General features: G+C 46.4%; 1 protein-coding gene across 1 annotated transcript in view; it reads left to right on the plus strand.

The window, feature by feature from the left end:
• The first annotated feature begins 12,777 nt into the window (after positions 1 to 12,777).
• Positions 12,778 to 22,308, plus strand: part of SLC7A14 (solute carrier family 7 member 14) — a 33,399-nt gene continuing 23,868 nt past the window's right edge. Inside the window, exon 1 of the mRNA XM_074912195.1 lies at positions 12,778 to 12,943. The gene's annotated coding sequence lies outside the window, so the exon portion shown is untranslated. The remainder of the gene's footprint in view (positions 12,944 to 22,308) is intronic.

Genomic DNA, 22,308 nt, shown 5'->3' on the forward strand with positions numbered 1-22,308 from the left:
CTCCAAGTTGCATCATCCGTGGGATGCAGCAATCCAGTATGATTTAGAGGATGTGAAAGAAAATACAGCACCCAGCTGAAAGAGCAAGGAAAATTAAGGTGTGAGATGACTAAATACATTGAATGAACTGGAAACCAAGAGCAACACCAGGGACAAAGAAATCAATAAAAATAGAAATCCTCCTTATGCTCTCAATAAAACGACTGCAGGAAACTTTGTTTCTAACTTGGTTTTCCCCACATTTCTGACTGCCATTCTTCATCTTTAACGCTTATAAAGAAAATAAGCTTTACAGACAGCATTTTTGTTCCTCTAAAATGAGACATTTAGAATAGAAAAACAGAAAAGAGTTGTTACAAGTCCTCACAGGCCCACACTTACCATGCTGCTGGACAAGGAGGACTCCACATCCTGCTGGGATGGCACTGACCTGCAGCTGTACACAGGCAGGTTTCTTCTACTGTTTCCTCAGGACTTGTTTGTCCCCTACACCCCTCTCTTGAGGTGGTACCTACAGCTGAGCGAAGCATCACCTCCTGACGGGGTAAAGCACAACCCCAGCTAACACTGAGGCATCCAGCTACAAAGGGTGATCAGGCCATTGCATTCTTGTGTGTCTCCTATTTAGTCACTGAAAGGGCCAAATCCTATTTCACCGGCTTGATTTGAAAAATTGCAGGTCAGAGCTGTTGGGCTGCAGGCTGTGTGCTTGCATGCAGTGTGTTTGCTTTTCCCTGATTCTACCTGGAAATACCCCCATGCCCTCGCTGCAGACAGCTGACCAGGGTTTTGTTAGCAGACAACTATTTTACCCAGCTTTTTAAACGGAGCAGGAAGATTTTTTTTTTTTTAAAAGACTTCTCTCCCTCACAATCGACTTGATGATAATTTGCACCTCTCAGATCAGCTGTCCCATACTGATGGTGTTTACCCAGCACAACCCATGGGTGGGTGGGATTGCTGTAGGAAGCAGTGGACCCTCCACCAGCGTGAATCAGCTCAGCTGAGCCAACTTGCAAGGCCGTCGGCTGATTCCTGCCAGCTGAGCCTCTGCCTTCGCCTCCTGTGACTCATCCTCCTCTGAATTAGACAAAGAGCCCCCAAACTGCAGGCTGAGTCACATCTGCTTTGAAGGTGGGAGCTGGGTGACTTTTGTGTCACCCACTCCCCGGGAGGGAGTGTTGGGGTGTAGGTTGTCTCTGCAGCAGTGAACTTCAAGTTAGAGCTCTAAAAATAATAGTGAGAGGAACAAGAAAGGCCTCTGAGAACAAGACCCCCCTTTCAGCCACCTCCTGTAACTTCAATCTGCTTCTGCAGGGGTAAGGGGGGACCGTGGATGTGTCATGCAGGGGATGACCGAGTTCCTGAGGACAGTAATTACACAGGATTGAAATGCACAGCTCTGCAGTTACATTTTGACAGAAAATTCCAACCTCAACAAGGGGAAATGTCAGAAAAGGGCACCAGTAAAGCAGAACAAGCAGGGCAAATTCAGTTCTGATTTAAGCACAGATAGGGCTCTGCTGATGGATTTAGCCACTTGGTACCCACTGACAGCTGTATATTACCCAGCAGTCCTTCTTACTAGAGGCAAAATCACAAATTTCCATAGAGATGGCATGGCTCTGGCTCTAGATTTCTGCTTCTATGTTGGGTATGCATTTTTTCCCTCCCCACAGATATCTGATGCTTTTTCCATGGAGAGGAGCCAGTGATGGGTTCCCTGAATGGGCACAGCCCACCAGGGCTATCGCTGCCCTCCTGCTTTCCCTGGCCAACAGCAACCTGGGTTGCCCCTCCCCTGCTGCCTGCCTTCAAAATAATTAATTATCATAAGGCAGAACATCTCCTTTAGCTGCACAATGTCAAATGACTCTTCCATTTAAACACTCGTTTGTTTTCATCAATCCAAAGCCGAGCTGCCACGCTGCTGTGCGATGAAACTGGCTGGTAGTATTCCACTTGTGAAAATGCTCAGACTTGGAAATACTCTGACAATCCACTGACAGTGGGAAACAGTATCTTGTAAGTGACATAAAACCCAGAAAAAATGGAAGACAGACTTGAATAAGCACTACGAATAGGGAATTGAGAGGGTGGGTAGGGGCTGTCACTGGTTATGTTTGAGGAACCCATTAGGCTGAATGTCTGCATTTCCAAGTAGGACTAAACCATCCATCAGGAGATTGGGTTTGCTCAGATGTTGCTTTATCGTTCAATTTATTCAGAGTAATTTAGCTTCATTTGGGGAGTTGCAAATGAACTGTTACTTGCTCTGTGTCAACAAAACACTGGGGTTTCTTGCTTAAAAAAAAAGGAAAACACACATTTTGTCAAACCAATGTTTCTTGTTCACAGTCCCTCTCTCCGAAAACCAGCTGGTGGAGAACGACCTGGGACAAGTCACCCAGCTGTGGCCAGTGATGCTCCACAGCAACTGTGTTGAAGCATAGCCCACCTCCAGGCTAGTGCTCAGCAGGAAAAGGGAAACTACTCTTCTAAACAGATATTTGCAGAGTGGACTGTGGAAAGAGTGAAACACCCAGCAAAGCACATCTTCCTGCATCCCCTCCCGTATGCTTCATCACCAGAAACTTCACAGAAACCCCAGGATAGATTGGCTTTGTGATTTGGTGTGGGCACAAGAGGATAAAAGTTGCCTGCAGGCATGCACATCTATAATGTATCTAAGGAACCGGTGTTGTCGGGCACCCAGTGCCCCATGTGCAGAGCTCGTGCTCCTGGTGAATGGGAAAGGAAAGCAGGAATTCAAGCTGGGTGAAGCCTGTTTACACATACGTTAGTCAGCAGGGTGGGAGAGGGGTTAAATAACTGTTACACACTATAATATGTGCTTTCCTACAGCAAAATTTCATTATGCGTAACTCTCCTTACTCCTATCTGTGTAATAAAAACACCCCAGGAAATTCCATAATGTTAAAATTAGCAGCCAAATCTCCATTCAGATCTTGAACTAGAAATAATCCTGTATCAGCACAGTGAAGTTGTTAATAGAAGACTAATTTTAATTTCTCCTTAAAGCATAGATCTGCTATGAAAAGCATATTGGTTTCAATTCCTTCTGCTGTCTTTGGTACCGCTGTTCCTCCTGGCTGAGCTCAGACCCGCTGTGGGGCTGTGTCTGTGCTGGCAGTGGGTAGCAGTGAAAGCCCGGCGGGTCCCCACTGTCCCCCGGGTGACCGGTGCCACTGCACAGGAGCAGCTTCTGGGTCAGCAGCAGCCGGTTGCCATTCCCCTGAAGCACAGAGCTGCTTTCACCTCCCCCCTGTCCCTCAGCTTCGATGTTTCCCAGAGGGAAGGGCTGGGTGACCAGCCCCAGTTGTCCAGGCTGCAGAAAAACCAGCGCTGCACCCATCGGCTCAGCACCTAGCTGTCAACCAGAGCAAAGGGAATGGCAATAAGAACCTGAGGATTAAAGCCGTTTTTATTAGGCTGGTGGGAAAACACTGAAGCATTAGTATTTTTTAATTGCTCGTGATACTGTGTATGCAAGAGATGATGATGAACGCTAAGCAGAGCGCTTTTCCTCCTTCCTTTTGAAGTGCTATCATTCCCTGCTGCTTAGGTTTGTTTGCTTGCTTCTCCTACTCCTGTATGGTTAAAAACTACCTGCCATTAGCTTTGCCCACCCTGCCAAGCCCCCAGCACATGTGTCCTGAGCCTGGCCGTGGCACCCGAGGTCCCTGTTGTCCCCAGGAGAGGCCATTGATCTGCAGCACATCTCCTTTCCCTGCAGCAAGGCAGTGAGCCTGCAGCCCTGGCTCGTTCAAATATTGTATTTTCTGCAGGCCAAATCAAACACAGTACCTGATCGAGAAGACTGTGGATGAGGGCGACCACACTCGGTGGATCCAGGACATAAATGTTACCTCCAGCGCTGGGTGGTGAGGATCACTGAAAACTTACACCTTCCTCGAGGGGGTGGAAGGGGGGGCTTTCCCTTCCTTACAGAGATCATTTTATAACCAGCAGTTGTATAAGCTATGAGAAACATGATTGAATCATATGCTTCAGAGTCTTAGCTAATCTCTGTTCTCATAAATCAAGAAGGTAAATATAGATCAATTATTGCCTGGGTTTATCAGGGTATATTTGAGCAGAAGCCGGGCTGTTGATGCTTGATGTGGACAGTGAGGACACACCCCTAGCACTAATCTAGTTTGTCTAATTGATGTGTTCGTTTCTCTTTTGCTGACTGGATACATTAAGAAATTACTCATTCACTCCTCCTGGTTTTTAATTGAAATCTACTTTACTGTACCCAAAAGCAGGAAACAAAGCAAAACTCTTCATTTTCCCATGTGCTCTGCACAGAGACGGCACCAGCTCCTTCAGCAGTCATTTCCAGCTCCTTTCAGTGCTGGTTTCATGAGACTGAAAACATCACCTCAGATTAGGTAAACCTTTTCATAAAAGCCATTAACTCCTCTGTGGAAAAGCCCAGTGGATTTTTCCATGAGATGCAATATCTAAAAGCTCGTCTTTATAAATGTGCAAAGTTAAGGGCTAGGAAAATAACAGTACATTAAAAAAAAAAAAAAAAAAAGCAGAATGGGTCAATTTAAACAACATTTCATTTAGGTATAACGCTCTTGAATTCAGATTCAAGAGCTACATCATGTCTATACCTGGCCCACTTCTCAAATACCCATTCCTCAAAATGTGTATTTTTTAGCATTAGATCTAACTGAATTAGAAGCAATACTATTACTTGTTTTGCATTCTGGATCAACCTTTTTTTCTGTCTTCATACTAGCAGAAAAACTTTTTTTTCCCTCAACTTTCCAATCCTTCCCCTGTGTTGTAAGAGCAGAACCTTTCTGCATACTAGCTGGCACATCAATGATGAAAAACACGCTGTCTTAATATCCTCCTCCAACACTGCAGAAACTGGTTTGAAACCTATTTACTGCTAGGATGCGCATATTAATGTCTTGTCTTATTTGCCTCAACAAACAGAAAGGAGTCTATTTTAAGTTACCAGAAGATACACAAACTAACCAAAAATCCAATCTTCATTTTCTAGAGAAGCCATCTGGTTCATGTTCCTTCTTTTGCATTAAAGCATCTTTGGGGTACTCTTATGGACAGCACCCCCCCATGTATCAAAGGAGGGTCATTAAAGGATGGTTGCCTCGTGCCATGGACCATGTGTCCCCGTGCCATGGACGCCAGAGACCTGACACGCAGCAAGTCATTGCATGGAAGCCAGCAGAGCCGGCAGCCACACCGCTGGAGATCCCATTAGCAGCTCGTAAGTGAGCCAGGACCCTGATCGCTGATAATAATATAATGAATACCAAATTAAAACCTAAAACTATGCTACCACGGGCTATGATCTTATCAACCTGCCCTGAAAGCTGAGCTGCATCAGGCCCTGTGGTTCCTGAATAGGAGATTTCAACTAATATGCTGCTGGTAATTCAATCCGTGCCACTCTGCTCTTCCAAGCAGCACTCGGCCAAGGCTGCATTACGATATTGAATCCACAGTGACTTCAGAGGTGTAGGCTTTGGCTCATCGTCCTTCAGCTGGGATACAAAATCATCTTGAACAGACCTGGAGTGACCTAGCTGAAATATCTTGGCTGAGTTTCAACTGAGAAATTGTTTAGTCCAAGGAGAAGTGCATTATCTGGATAACGTTTTCACCTTCAGTGCTGACCCTTCCCAAAACTGCCCTCTGGCTTTAGCAGTAAGAAATCATCGGGGAATAGTAGATCAATAGAAATGTCGATGACAACAAACTATCAGATCAATATAGTCCTCTTTTTTTTTCTGCAGTGCCGCCGGTTTCAGAGCAGATGTGTAGTGCTCTCCTGCTGAATAGCTGATGCTACTTAGCTTCAGTTCATGGGATGTTCACAAACCATTCCTTTCCTGCAAGGCCTGCTCCTGGGACAACAGTGCTTATTCTAGACACGCAAAAAGCTACACTTTCATGACAAACAAACAACAGACAATAAACCCTCTTATTTGCATGCAAAGCAACGGCACTCACGCAAACAGCAGCCTCTCTTCAAACCCCAGGATGGGCAAAGCCCTGTCCATTATTAGCAGCAAGGTGGATAAATCAAGCAGCTAGTTAAAATCTCTGGGAAGCATTCACATCTTTTTCTTTTTTTTTCCCCTGCTAGCAAAAAATGTTTGTTTGGGTTTTTTTATTCAAGCAGAAATAGTTCGGTCTCTGGGCAAAATTTGGCAAATAAATACTAAAATACTCTGAAGACCACTAATTTTAACCTGGCACTCTCAGCAGTAGCAAGCAAGGTATTTGTGTACAAAATTTAAACAAATACTGTGGCTTAACGCTGCTTTCACTGAGGACAACAGAAACAGCTTCTCCTGTGCGTGGGCAGCCCAGCAGAGAGTAAACTGGACCTGTCACCATAGTGGGTCACAGTGGGGACAAATGGCTCGTGGATGCTGCCTAGCCTGGATGTGCCAACCATGTACAACAAAAGGCAGGTGGTGGGGAGCTGAAATAAGCCCAGGATAGGGACCATGAGAGGCAACAGGGGAAAGCAATGGAGATCAAACACAACCTGGTGTGTGCAACATTGCAGCAGAGCAAGTCAGCCCCCAATAGCCTCCCGCAACAAGAAGCTCTGTGGCAACACATCTTTCCTGTCCCTTGCTCATTACAGGTAAACCAGGCTACGTGTCCTCTTGCCAAAGCCTTGCCCTCAAAGCATTATCACACTTCAAACAAAACTATTTACAGCACCTGCTCCTACAGCAAAGAAAAAATATTCTTTCTGACCTCTTTACTGATAGAGTGAGTTTCTCCCTAAAACTAACCCAGCATGGCTCCTGATAGAACCACAGCTTTACTGAGATGAGTAGACTGCCAAGCCAAGCAATCCTCTTTAGCATGAGGCATCTTTTTACAGGGCATGTGAAGGGTGTCAAACACCATGACCCACCAGTCTGGGCTAAGCACTGAACCACCAGCCCGGGTCAGTGCTGACAGATACACACTACACATTGTACCTCACATCAAACCCAAGGTGGCTGGCAGCTTTTGGAGAGCTTAAAGACACCAAGTAGGTGCTTCTTTTCTGGGGAGCACCTGATGAGACTCAAACTCATGGCTAACACAGTCAGAGATGTTACCCTGCGGTGACTACATCCTGGATGCAATCTGCCAAACAAATCCATCAAACATCCCTGTGCTCGTATCATTTTTGTGCTATGGTACTTTACCTGTTCCTCTCAGAACATGTAACTAAGACCAAATCCTACCACCAGCTGCACCCCTGTTACTTTAACTGAAATCCAGAAGAGCTAAACCCACGGCAGAACAGCAGGAACTGATACTCAGCAATGTATTGAGTTTCACTTGATTAAGACATAATCATCACGGCATACGTGGTGTGACCTGGATGGACAGGTCATACTTATTGCCTCACAGTGGCCCAGAACATTAACGTTAAACCATGGGAAGAAGAAAATGAGAAGGCAACAAACATGCTTCTGCCTGGTTTTGTTGTTAAAAACAGTCTTCTCTGTATAAGAAAAAAAATAGCGTGTGGTCCTTTAAATAACGCAGCAGCCTCCAAACACTGAATCATTTAATCCCCTCTCGCTGGTGGCTGATTTATCCCAGCCTCCCCCAAAGGCACGTCTGCAGCCCTGCTGCAGCCCCTGTCCTGGTGTGGGAAGAGGAGCCCCACCAGGGACTGCAGGTCCCCAGTCCCCAAGCTGGGGTGTCCCCACACGCATCCCCACACCCTGCAGCCCCCAGCCCCGTCACACAGGTCTTTATCTTCCCGAGGCCGAGGATAATGCAGCTGTTCTGGTGTCAGCAGGAGCTCCCCGTTGGGGACAGTGACAGCACAACCAAAGGACATCACTTCTTTTTCAGGCATCAGCAACAGCCTCCGGCCAGGGGAGAGGCCACAGCTCATGCTGGAGCTAGACTGGGGCTGTACATTCACATATGGCTTTGAAAGGGACTTCTTTTAATGCTCCGTCACCCCATCTCTATCTGATCGAGAAACATGTCTGATGACTGCATTACCCATCTTCTCCACTCAACCTGGCACAGAGGGTATGGAGCAAGAAAGAAAGAGTCTGGAAGAAATCTTAGCTGGATAAGAGCAAATGGCAAAGCATCCCCAGGCTTCACTGTGCTGGGATTTCACCCCAATTTCTGTTTACACCCCCACACCACTGAGGTTCAGGTGGAAGCGCCCTGATATGGGTTTATGACAAATATCCACACAGTTCTTTTTTTTAACATGTCCAAGAAGTCGCTTAGCAGGGCAGAATAACCCTTTCTATTGCCTTAAGCTGAAATTAAGCCCATGGCCAGCTCCGCTACAGACAAGCAGCTTAAATAATGAAGAGGGTGACCTGTGAGTGCTGGGCTCGTTCCCTGCGCCGCTGTGTCAGGACTGCAGTCCCTGTGCATCAGGGTAAGACCTCATGGGGTCAGGGAGGAGGGAGATACAGCTCGCCACTCCAGGCACTTTCTTTCATCTGCCCAGCTAATTGCATCTGTCCAGCTGAATTGCCCTAGTGAGGTCAGGATCCCATAAAGCACATAGAGACAGTCCCTCACCCAAAGAAATTAGGCAGCCAGCACACCCACTGAGACTGGGCAATATTTTCGCTATCATTTCACAGCATTGGGACTAACAAAGAGCAATGAAGCTCACCCAGAAAACCCATTGCAGAGCCAGTATCCTGAGTGAGGTTTTCTAAGTCTCAAGTCAGGGCTTTCATTGCAGGACTATCCTTCCTCACACTGGTGTTCATCGTAGCATTAGTCACCAACAGGAGATGAGACAGCAAGATTAATCCCTCTTCTTATCCTCCTACATTAAGGCCTCCATCACTTTGACCCCTATAGGGTGCTCACTGAGGTTCCCACTGATGGAAAAGAAAAAGAGTGGCCAAGCATTCTGGCCACATTTCTAAAAATACCGGCACTTCTGCAGGGCTCCATCTGGTCTCTGCTCAGACGGACACCGTCAAGTGAACTCTGCACTGGATGTCTGGGAGCTACCGCTGTTCAGCAAGTTATCTTGTGATGCCCCAGACCAAACTGGAGCAAGAACACTTGCCAAAGCCATGGACGTGAGTTATCAGACATACAGAGTGAGCAGGTGGAGGTCTAACCAGCCCCCACCACTACATCCCAGTGGCTGCTTGATATGACATCCCTGCGCTGCCTGGTGCTTGCAGACAAAAGGAGGGCTTTTCTATGAAATATCCATCTTTCCTAAGAGCTAGCTGACACTCTCCAACCACCTTCACTAAACGGTAAGTGCATGATGGAGACTGTGCCTTCAGCCCCGTTCATCTATCAGGAGCTGCTGGAGGGGCCGCAGCCAGCACACACAGACACGGAAATGGAGATGGTGAGATGCTGCAGCTTCTCCCTGTTAGTGCTCAGTGGAGTTTGGGAGCAAACATCTGAAAATTCATAATAATTTTCAATTCTCATGCCAATTTCAAATGCAATATCTGACTGGAATTTGATTTTCTTCCAAAATAGTTTTTCTTCTACAATTTCATTTGTTTCAAATAGCTTTTTCTTCAGAAACATAATCCATATCAGTGCTCCTTTGCAAAACCAACAAAAATGTGATGGGGTGACCAAGCGCACATGTTGGGAGCCCAATGTAAATCCAAGGGAAACCCAAGCTATTTCTCTTGAACAGCCCATTCGTCAATTTTGAGGATGTCAAAACATTCTAAGAAACAGCACTGAGGAAAACTCATCAAAATAAAGAAATTGGAGATGGGCCTTTACTTTCTGAGGAGATTTCATGAAGGGAAAGAGGGTCCATCAGGTAAGGATGCTAGAAGGCTAGAAGGACTGGGAGGCCAGCAGGCCAAGGGTATGTTGACTGTCCTAATAAAAAGCTCTGTAGACAAAGAAATAGCCCAGAAAAATTCAGGAACCATGATATTTAAACAGCACAATTAGACATGGTTGAGAGAAGTATGGGGGGATTGTGAGAGAGGTAAACAAACATTTTAATAAAAGGAAAAAAGAAAATCAATCAGGCAGCTTCTGCCCGTGCGTATTCAGAGTCACAAAAAAGAAAGTTATGTCCCATGAAATTGGAAAGGCTGTATTTGATGCTGGTAAGCAGAATAGCTGAGATAATGAGCTAGCAGCTGGTGGAGATCCCTGCTATAAGGTGTTATTGAGGCCAAAGCCTTGGTCAAATTCAAAATAGGATTAAGTATTTAAATGACTAGTCAGACGGCCACTTGCTGTTACAGAAAAATGGGCAGACATTATTTTGATCTAAAAACTAGATCAGAACAGGACAGAGGAAATTATGCCCCAAAAGTATCATCATGTGCTTCACTGTTATAGGAAGTTTCACCCTAATCTGAGGGTGATCTCGCTGATGGGACTTGCTTAGAGGATGACTTGGCCTCATCTAGTTCTCCATCTAGATGACAGATTCTCATCTAATCAACTTGAAGAGTACCATTAGAGGGACAGCTGTAGAAATTAATCTTCCTGAAAGATTAGAAGTTACAAAACTCATGAGAACAGGGTAAGGATTAGTGAGAAAGAGCTTAAGTGAGCCTCTGACAAAACACTTGCACCTTTTATTGCTCAAGGTGGTGGCGGGTGGTTTCAGGAAGCTAATGGTAGGTACCACTCGATAGAACAGAGGCAGACAGATAAAAAGTAGATCAAGGTTAGACTGAAACAGGGTCTGGAAAACTGTTATACAGCAAAGTTTGCTGCAGCAAGAGGTCTGAGCAGTAAAGGGAAGGTGGAAGGGAGGGGTGGTATCATGATACCACACAGTGGTTTGTACAAACCCGAGTGCTACAAGTATTTGCTAAAATGACACAAAAGCCCCTCTCTGCTGATACCAACCAAACTGCAACAGGCCAGATGTGCCGATAGCACCAGCCTGCGGGTCAGCCCTTGGGATGTGCAGTCCCACGTTTTGGTATGCCAGCCCCAAGGAGTAAATATAAATGACTCTGCACCCAGACATGCAGGTAAGTCCCATTAAAACTTGGCCACGCTGACAATAATTTCAGAAACAACCCCCCTCCACGTCCTTTACTCACACACTCTACAACCACAAAGGGGTCAGATGTGAGCACAAAAGGCTGGGAGCTGCCAGCTAGAGTCCACCACAGTCTTAAAAGTGCTGTGAAACAAGATGCAATAGTGAATGGAGAAGCTTTTCTCTTTTGCTCAGATTTAGTCAAAGGGAAGCTCCCGGGATCAGCCATCCACAGCTGAGTCTCATGTCCACAAACTGAGCAAAAGCAGCTGGGGGAAGCCAGTGACTGAGAAAAGAAACAACCAAATGGGAAGCATGGGGACTACAGACAGGCACAGGAGAGCAGCTGCAGCTCTGAGTGTTGCTTTCAGGCAAATCAAAGGATAAAGGGAAGAATAGAAACAGAGGTTTCGAAACTGCTGGTTGTGAGGAGGGTAATCAGCTGGCTGCACTTTGGCTCCGGCGAGGCTTTTTCTGCTGCGTGGTGGGACGTGTGCTGGCCCGAGCGGCAGGAAGGGAATGGAGCATCGCGTCACCCTGTGATGACACCTTCTGCTGACCAGCAGTAACCTGGGAGAGGTCTTGTCTATTCTCGTTTGGGAAGAGAGGGTCTGTAAAGAGACTGCTGTGAGGGAGAGAAGGGAGGGAGCCAAAGCTAAGCTGGAGAGAGGAAGGAGTCTGGTAAGAAACTGGGAAAATTATGGCACTCCTCTGGAAAGCGGCAAAAAATACCACAGAAATCAAGGCTGGAAAGGAAATCAGAGATGACATAGTGGTCCACTACCTTGCCCAAAAGACAGCATCACGGACATCCTGGCTAGGTTTATCTGTGCAGTGTCGCTGTCTGTGTGTCCCCAGAAGGTCACTGCCACTGCTGCAGTTCCTGTCGGGGTCACTCACATTGGCTTCCCAAGCTGAACGGAAGCTGAAGGATCACACCTTTCGTTTTTACCAGCAGACATTTATTTCAGTGTTTAGAGAATGAACAGTTTCTCTCCACACAAAGGATGCCCTGCAATCGGGAACGGGTCCTCTTAGAAGTTAAAGCATGAAGCTGTAACGGAGACTGAAATCTGATCCTCGCCAGCCATCACTGGAGATGAAACCATTTTGGGTTTGATGTCAAAACGCTAAGAAATCAGATACAGAGAGAGGCTGCTTCTAGCGGGAACCAAGTAGAAAGAATTAAGAAAGAAAAATGCAATGGAAAAATCTTGAATATAAATCCCAGCTGTCCCCAAAAGCACCTTATGGGTGTAAAATATGAAATATAGATTGCACCTGATACCAAACTCCTCCCAGCCAGGCTGGACAACACGGCACGCTGCAACACATGAGGCATTATTTTAGCCTTAATTCTGCCTGTTCTGGCATTACAGCATTAGCACCCAAATGTCACAGTGCGGCTCAAGGAGAAAACGAAGTGGGGGTTCCCCACCCTCTGTCCCTGAGGTGAGGGAAGCCCTGCTCTGGGGGAGGCAGCCAGGAGAGTTCATTTTCAGGCAATGTGGGGGGGCGGCCCGCAGCCCTCAGGACACTTGGGCAGGCAGGGAGGACTCCGAGGGGTGGGGACGTGGCCGTGGGGTGGCAGGGAGGTCCCCCGGGACCGGCACGGCTCGGCTCGACCCGTGGGTATTGCCGGGCGGTCACATGCGGCAGGCGGGGAGGGCGCAGAGAGGGGGAAGCGCTGAATAATTGAGGAGCTGCAGCGCCCTCCCTCCTCCCTCCCTCCTCCCTCCCTCCTCCATCCCTCCGCCCTGCGTGCGCGGCCGGGAGCCGGGGCCGGCGGTGCCCAGCGCAGCCCCCTCTCCTCCCGAACCCCCCCCAACTCCACCGCCGGCTGCAGCAGCGCAGCCGCCCCCACCGGGGTTACGCGCCCGCGGCGGCTCCGCAGCATCGCCCGCCCGCTGCCCTCCGCGCCCGGCGGTGAGTGCCCGCACCACCGGGGAGGGGAAGCGGGATGGAGGGACTGGGAGGGGGGGAGAGGCGCTTCCCCTCGCTGCCACCCTGCCGCCCGGGGTGGGGGGGGCGGCTCGGAGCCTCTCGGGGTACGGGGGGCCCGGCTGCCAGCGCGGGAGAGGGGGAGGGCAGCCGCGGGGCCCCCCCAAACGCACACGGGGCCGGTGTGGCCGCGGGGCACTGGCCGCAGGGGACCCCAGCCCGCTCGGGCACCCCCTCGCCCCGGCCAGGTTGCGGCCCCGGGTTTACCAAGTGTCGGGGCACTCATGGAGGCGGGGGGGGGGGGACGACGGGGACACGTCAGAGCCACGGCACGGGATCGATAGGAAACAGGGGAAAGCAGAGTGAGAGGAGAAATCCCGGGTGGCCTGACCGGAGCCACAGCTCTGGCTACAGGTTACGGCCCGACACGCGCGAGGGGAAGATCGGGGGGGCAGCAAAAAACCCCCATCAGAAGTGAAAGGGCGAGGGAGGCAGGCAAGGACGCGAGGGCAGGGGAGACCCCCCGGGGGGGGGTCACGCGTGGGGCCGCGCGGGCGCTGTCCGCGGTGCTGAAGCCCCGACGGGGCGGCCCCGGGCTCAGGCGGCCCCCGCCGAGGCCTCCCCCCGCGACCGCGGCTGGCCCACGCTCACGGACCCGATTCACGGCTCCGTCCCTCCCGCCGCCGCCTGCAAAACTCCCTCTGACTTAGCTCCTGGTAATGGAGTTAGCTTCCTTTTTACGTCACCCGCGACTCGGCGCTGTTTATTGATTCCACTCGGGTATTTTCGAACTGCCTAAGACCGACCGTCTGCCCGCCTCAGCCCCGGGGAGGTGTGCTTCAGCATCGCTCTGTCGAAAATCCTGTTCTCTTTTCTCAGAATTGTTTGCCAGCTCGGGTTTTGTGGCCTATTAATTGCTAGTTTACACAGATCAACTTAGTACCTTCCTGTCACTGGCCACACCGAGAGCGCTCTGATACAGGGCTTCCTAAATCAACACAGACTTCGGGGAGGAGTAGGAAGCAGTATGACTCCGGTTGACCCCAGAGAAGACTTTTGACTCAAAAGAGCCATGTCTGATTTAATCTAGCATATTAATTAATTAATCTTCCCAGTGTCCCTAAGTAGTAGGCAAGTACATTTTAGCATGCCAAGGCATTTGTTTAATTGCCCAAAAACTGTCATGAGAGTCAAAGCCTGATTGCTAAAGATATTTGCATGTGTTCATTTTATTGGTACACATTGCTAAGGCATATGAGTTAGTGTAGCTGAACAACATATTGTAAACAAACAAAAAACCTGAAACAAGCCCAAAAAAATAATAGAGTGAAAACTTACCTAGATTAAACTAATTACCTGTTCTTAAAACTTACCACTCCAAGGGGAATCCTTGTTGCATGAGAACAGAGAAGTAAGGGGTTCTTGCAGAAGTCCAAGGCCCAAGTGCTATTTCCCATTTTAATCTGTCAAAGGTGCTGAACTGTGCCAGCAAAACAGAGGCTGATGAGTAGTACATGATGCCAACAAAGAATCTTGGGTCCTCTCAAAGTCAAATGTACAGTACATGTCTGAGGATGGAGGCAATATCTGCAATAGGACAAGCTGCTGAACAAGCCCAAGGAAAAAAAAAGCCTCGTTCAATTCCTGCTCAGTAAGAGGAGGTGTAGGAAGGAAATTTTACTTCAGCTGTTGAAAACTGAGACTGCTAGAATAGAGTAGACATCAACACAAATGACTATAAAATTGGAAGTTAAAAAAAAAAAAAAAAAAAAGAAAGAAAGAAAAAAACAAAGACTGTCAAGGACCAGAGAAAGGCCCTTATAGTTGAGAAATTACAGCACCTGAGCAACTCCATTAAAAAGAAGGATGGGAGGTGACTTGATTCTTGAATCTAAAAGCCTCTACAGAAAGAAATTACTAGGCACTGAGTTATTCCTCCATCTGCCAAAGAAAGGCACAAAATGAACTAGTGCTGAGGTGCTAAAGCCAAAACATTCTGATTTAAGTGAGGGATCACATTTTTGAACAGTGGAGGGCTGATGACCTGATGAAGGAGCTATCAGAAAACCTGCTGGATTCTCCGTCTGTTTATGTCAAGACTTGATGTCCTCCCAAAAGATGCAACCTAGCCAAAGCAAGTCATTGGGCTCCCTGCAGGAGTAATTGCCTGAAAGCTAATGGCCTGCAATTCAGACAAAATGAACTCAGTGGACTTAATGGTACCTTTGATCCTTAATTCCCCGAGTTAGGCACAGAGATGTACAACTTTGCTCGCAGGTACCCCAGCCTCCCCTCCAGACAAGTACAACATTCCCAGGAGGTGGGATTTTTGACCACATACCAAAAGCAGAACAAATGATTCACCACTTTATATTTTTAATTCCCCAGTTTTCTAACTTGTTTCATTTATTAACTCTCTCTAAAAAGAATCTCTTTCTTTGTGCATATTGCGGTGAAGTGAAGCAATTTAAAACATAAATCATTCTCCTTAGGGAGCCAGTCATGACTCCTAACTCAAGACATATCTTACGCTTTTCTATTTTTTAGAATAGTATGAAAATGATGAAAATTTATCCTTTGTGGAATCTCAGAGTCTCAGATGGGATCGTATCAGAAAGGATTCCAGCCCAAAATATTTTAAAGGATATATTTATAGGCTGAGTTGACACTACTTCCTTCTTGAGCACCAGACAGTCTGTTTTTTCAGTTCTGAAATCACACACATATAATAAGATTTCATCCATCTTCCCTTGAAGGCAACAGGAGTTTTTCTAGAAAATTCAATGAGAACAGGATAACCTCTCAATGGCCAAATGAATGGTTTTCCTGTGAAGCCCTACAGCATTCAAACAATAGGATGGCAAGAACTTACACAAACATAAATACAATCCTAGGCTCTTCATGGGGAAAAAAAAGGAAAAAAAAAAAAAAGAGGATAACAGAATAGTCTGTAACAGAATATATTTAGTCCCTCAGATGTTTTAGCCCCCAAATAATCAAAACTTTGCTTTCAGAGCACCTGAGCTATTGATATCATCACAATGTATATGTTTAAGCAATATGTTGTTTGGATTATTAAAACATTTAAAAAATAAGAATGCAACAAGGAATCAAACATTTCATCTGTGTGTGGTAGTAAGATCCCTATGTCACACAAAAAATCATTAGCGGGTGGATAGTATTTGTGTCTTTCACATTGATTAAAAAATATTTTTAGAAAATCATCATTCCCAGATTGGCGCTCTATATAAAATGTAAAACCATGGTTGGTGCTGGACTTGTCATTCTTATGAGAGGCAGTGGATCTAGGGATGTAAAAGGATTGAGAGACAAGAAATATAGTAGGCATTTTTAAGCTACTTCCTATGGCTATGAAAACCTGGTCAGAGTCTCACCTCAGTTCAAGATGAGTCTGCTGAACTCATTGGGCCACTCATGGTGTAAGTGGGAGCAGATTCTAACTTAGATCCATGAGCCACAGAGATTCCTAAAACATTTTTCATTTACAAGCGACGAGATGTAGCTAAACTGTGGTTGTCAACTGGAAACTGCCTTCTAGTATGGAGCAATTTTCTGCTTGTATATGTTTCCTTGCCTTACTGAATAGCAGCCCTGCCTCTAGACTATGTGGTCATCGGCACGGGGCTGGGTGCTCCAGCCAGCATTGGTGCTGCTACCACTGCCCATCCCTTTCTGTCACCAGGCTGGAACATCCCTAGGAGAAAAATATTTTTTCCCTGCAATAAAACTGTCAGAGCGAAGCCTAGGCACTTATGAAACAAAACCAGTGAGGTGGAGCTATGCAGCACGTGACTCTATTGTTTCTGTTCCTCTGCACAGCAACTGTATCAATAATTTACTGAAATACATGATACTATAAATTAAATCTACCTGGCAGGTGAACAGAAGACGAGCTTTTGTGGGGCAGGTTTTTCAAGTGCCACATCCTAATTCCGAGAGGAAGAGCTGCAGGTTCAAGCAGTTTGTTGCCTATAGGGAAATGGGTTACTGCTGCCATGCAACAAGTGTTTGTGGGGGTATCTGTGTCAAAACTTTAGGCAAACATCTGTAAAACCATGTGTGGGTTTGAGGGAAGCCCCTCTCAACAGCCACTGACTCTTGCTTGTTGGTGACCATGACCCAATTTGGTGGCTTGGTCTGCTCCTCCTGTAGGTCCTCAGATCCCTGAGTACAGGCTGGGTCATACCCAACAAAGTTTTTTAAACCTGAGGATGGAGACACCCCCTCGTGCTGAGACACCACTTGCACTTCTGGGCACATTCCACCGACAGAAGCACAATTAAAACTTAACTTTAAACGTGTGCTTGAGCATTATTGAACCAGGTCTTAATGATGGACCTGTTGAGTCTCACTAGATGAGCAACTGCTCCGTGGTGCTCAGCAGTGCCAGGGTGGCCTCCGGGTGGGATTTGGACACCCTGGTCTGGTAGTGAAGGAAATGTATGATGCTCCTGCCTGTCCTTCATCCTTGGCTGGAAACAGGCAGAAAGCATTGACGACAGGTCTCATGTCTCTCCATCCCTGCAGTGAGGTGCTCGGGAAGCATCTGGGTATGGCAGTGCCTCATCTAAGGCACCTGGGCAGCAGCAGGTGTGTTCCACTCATTAACCGGCTGTGGAAGTAGAAGCATCAGGGACCAGGAGATGTGCAATTAATAACCAGCGTCATCAGCTCTGCTCAAAGTAAATTAAGACAGAAAGAAGGAATATGTTGAGTTCCTTTGGCTGAGAGCTCTGGCACGAACAAGAACTACAGCAACAATATTTCAGCAGCTCTCCTTTCTGCTCTTAATTGCGGGCGGGCACACCAATTGAGTTATGCTGTGGGCAGGGCAGCACACCATGGGGAGAATCCACTTACTGTAGCTGGGAGACAAAAAGTGTTGCCTGAGTGAAAGAGGTTGGGTTTTGGGGTCTCACCAGTAAGGGATGCTAACAGTGAGTATGCAATTAGCTACCAGGGCTTCAATGGAAAGCAAATTTTATGCTAAAGGTAATCATGTTGGCTCATGCTGATTCCCTTGCTGCACAAGGACATCTCTGGGCGGTGTGTGTGTGCATCACTCCGGAATATTGTAATACCCTAATTTTTATGCTATTAGCATTTTTAAGAACATAATTCTTCATTTAATTCTGCTTCACTAGCACCATCTTAGATGCTGATTGAGTCTTAGATGTGCATTCTTAACTCACTTAGTGGGAAATGTCAAAAACCCCTCATGCTACAACGCCAGGTATTACTCACACTACACAGCGCTTGGGTGTTTTTGCCTGACTGATGGTGATAAATTACTTAAACACAGAAACTATTCTAAATCATCTTCTTTGATCAACTTGTGCTCACATTACTCATATAATCGGTTGTGTTGAAATGCAGGAGGATTACTCATGTAAGGCAAGGATTTTTTGTCCTAGCGAATAATAAATATAAGCAGCCAAACATGTAATGAAAGCAGCAGGAGCTGCTATTCACTTCCTTGGAAGTACGTTGAATCTACCTCACACTTGTGTTGAGGAATTTAGTGACACAGGCTACAACCAGCCAAATTACCCCACAGCTCGAGGCTTCCTTTTTCATATGCAAAAAACCCCCCTGATTTGCATATACTACTACTGCTTCTTCTGGAGCCTTTTGTAGGCTCAGGATTGAAGATTGTGTCTTTCCAGCTTGTTCTGAGGGAAGTATTTCTTTTAGAACCTTTCCTGCATTAATGAGCTGATAGCCAAAATGATGGAAACGGGGCAGCGAGGCATAATCAATTACACTTGTATAACTGCTGATGGAACATGATAACTAATTAATGAGACCATGTGCATATACAAAAGAGAAATGCATCTGAAAACCAGCAAGAGCTGAACCATGTTTGTAATCCTGATGTGTTTACAGTGTAAAAGACCAGTTCAGACTCCTACTAAATTATTACAGAAAGCCAGAAAGGCTGCTGGTAAGTGAGAATAAGGGCTGAGAGGAAAAAACAACAGTTTCTTAGTGGGGAATAAAGGAATCTCTATAAAACCAGCAATCTTCAAAATAAAAGTAGAGGCTTAAAAAGAGTGGGCTTTCAAATCCTGTATTTGATACACAGGTAATTTTTTTGTTCTGGTTTGGATGACAAAGCCAAACTCTTTACTCGTGTTTTTGCCACTGAAATTTAAAATGCTACCCAGAAATGAAATAAGTTGTCATAATGATGCATCAGCCAGACTCTCACAACAGTAAAAATCCATTTTGTTTAGAGTGCCTCACACATTAATAAATAACCCATTCTGTGAATTATGTCAAATGTAAAAAGCTCTCATGGCTGGCCTGGAGCAAACCATAATGACTTTAATTCTACGATGTAAAAGTATGGATCCACAGAGAGGAGAAAAAGAAAGCACCACTCAGTAATTACAGAGATTTCCTCCTGCATGTTGTTAAAGAAAAGACAGTTTTAAAATAAGAATAATTCTAGAAGAGACTGTCTGGTAACCCAGGTCTAAACATTTCAGTGATACAAGAGAAGCCCTGGTCCACTCTGACGGTGACATTTGTTACAGAAAATGTATACCTCAGAGGAGTAATTACTGAAAGTATAACCCATTACCCCCAAATAGGAAAAAGCCCAGAGCTGCAGACACAAGGCTGCAACCACCCCGCTCTGCCAGTGGCAATCATACTGCTAGAACAATATCTACCTAATGCTGCAAACAGGCAACTCGCTACGACCCAGGGAAGACACCATACTATCAGGAGGATGCTTTTTCCTCTTGTGACAGCTCAGGGTCTGGAGCTGCTACTATCAAAACCAGAGGGAAGGTTGCAGAATTATGTGCCAGCACATGAGACGTATCTCGATCCCTGAGCATGTGGCTCGCAGTGTTTTAAATGCCTGAATTTCAGAGGTCAGCACACTGGTCCTTGAAACAGTCTAAGCAGCCAGACCTGTGAGCCCAAACTTCCTTTAGGAGTTTTGTGTGTTCGACCGTGCCATGGCTTGACTGCAAAAGGATGGGGGAGGCCGTACCTGGTAGCCGTAGCACTGGTACCGATAGCTCTGCTTCAGATGTAAAATCACTCAACTGCCACAAATGGGCATCTGCAGGTCCACAGAGCCACAAGGGTCCTTCTGCAGATGACCATGAGCAGGTACAGAAGCCATATTCTTTTCAAAAAAAGTATGGCTAGAGAAGCCTTAATAGTTTTTAGCCTGGTTTCTCTTCTGCTTTTTTAGAAAACCCAACTGAATTAACGATTCATGCACCCCTGTAAGGTAGCTACTTTCTCCATTTTACTGACGGAGAAGCAAATTTACTAATTTCATGTGGTTTCATCAGTCTCATAGAGGCCGCCTGTCAGAGCAGTTCCAAGAAGTTCCTTGTTCCTCACCTCCTGCTCAGCTCACCCAGCTATCGATTTGTCATTCCCCTGCATTAGCAGTAACATTACATTTTTTAAGGCTTTTACTTTGCCATCTCAAGACAACAATGACAAGCTAACCTTTTTGAAAATGTGCAAATTGATTATACCTCTTTCTTCATAATTCTTTATCTCTCTTTTTTTTTTTCTTTTGGCGATTAAATAGCTTTTTTGCAAACACAAATGGAGCACCTCATGCATATTGCATTACTTACAGCTCAGCACTCAAACTGTTGTATTGGTCATTAATACCCTGCATTCAGTCCTACATCACTGGTACCTGGACAAAAAGGGCAGAAAACACGTGGAAAACCAAAATTCCAGTAGGACTTCTTTCTATAAACACAGGGAAGAAGAACAGCAGAAAACGTGATGTCTTGGGGAGGTAGAGTTACTGTCTATGGGGAGGAGATGTGCCTGCAGGGATGCCCATGAACATTTTGGAAAGGGTGAACAGTGCATTTGGGTTTCCATCCCCTGCAGGCTGTAGGAGATACAGGTGCTACCTCCAAACGCATCCAGCCTCTAGGAAGGAGGAAAACACCAATCCCTCCAGCCCCGGAGCTGTTTCTCTCTAGCCTGATGCTCCAGAGGATCCCAAGGGACCCTGACAGCCTGGACCAACTGTGAGGTTGGCATGTAATTAACCCTGGCAAAGTTTAGAACAATCCAATATCAAGGGATCTGTGGGCCTTCACCACGACCAGTTCCAATTTCACCTCTGAATGTGTTACTTCAGCTCCCACCTATTCCTCACCTAGGCAGGAAGATGAGCACTCAGCCACCTCAAGCTCTTCATTGCTCACCTTCATGGACACACTGCCCAAAGATCAGTGCTCAAATACCGAATTAGCTATTTAGTTTAGGAATTGGGACTCATCAGCCACCAGTCATAAAGGAGCTCTGACATCTCTCCCATCCTTCCTTCTACCTTTTCCCTGGTTATTCAGGCAGTCGAGCCTCTCCCCAGAGATGACAGCAGTTAAACCAGCACACCGTATCACCCCTCTGAAGGCTGAAGAGGGGCAAAAGGGGTAATCTCGATGTACATGTTAATTATTTTGCTGCATTACATGCCTATGCTCCTTTGACTCTTACACTAGAGACTAGAATACAAATTTTAAAGACCCCTGGGGGCTGGCTCTGGATGCGTGGCATCCTTAAGTCTTTGGTCAAATTAAATATTTCCTCTTTTATTTTGCTTATTTGTCAAAAGAAGATAATGATGTTTAGCCATCTCACAGCAGTGTTAATGTTGGTAAACCACTTAGTGTTGCACAGATGGAAGTAACATAGAAAAGTGCTGTTCAGCCCCTCCACTTCCATTTTGACACACACAAAAAAAAAAAAAATCCCCGAGCTCATTTTTTTAGTTGATGCAACATAGAAAGTTGGTCTTAAACCTGAAATATATCTCTAGCTTAACTTAGTGAGAATTTCAGTTTAAATTAACCACAGCTCCGCTTGAATTACTCAAGCGGAGGTAAAAATGGAAAGATTAAAAATAAAAAGAGCCTAAAATTAACAGCAAAGGCACAAGGCCAGATTGCTGAAGCTGGACCCACGTGAGCAGCGCCGGGACCAGCAAGGACCAGCCCTCACTCTCGGCTCTGTGCCTGGCTTTTAAATCCCTTTAAGGAGGACTGCGATGGAGACAGCCAGATTTTACAGTGGCAGCCCAGCTGGAGATCAACACTGTAAAAACAAGCCCATAAAACTCCAAATCGCATTTGCAATGAAAACATTAACGTGACGAGCATCCTCGGCAGAAGGCATCTCCCCGGTCGGCAGCCGCCGAGCCGCTGCCTGACTCCCGCCGCATCGCACCGCTGACGTCATTTCTCTCCTTGCTGTAGGAGCTGTAATGAAATTCAGTATCTTGTGTCTCTTCATACAAGCCCGCCTCACCGTTACTGAGCTAGTAATTAAAA

The sequence above is a fragment of the Athene noctua genome, chromosome 8, assembly GCF_965140245.1.
Source record: "Athene noctua chromosome 8, bAthNoc1.hap1.1, whole genome shotgun sequence".
Taxonomy (NCBI): domain Eukaryota; kingdom Metazoa; phylum Chordata; class Aves; order Strigiformes; family Strigidae; genus Athene; species Athene noctua.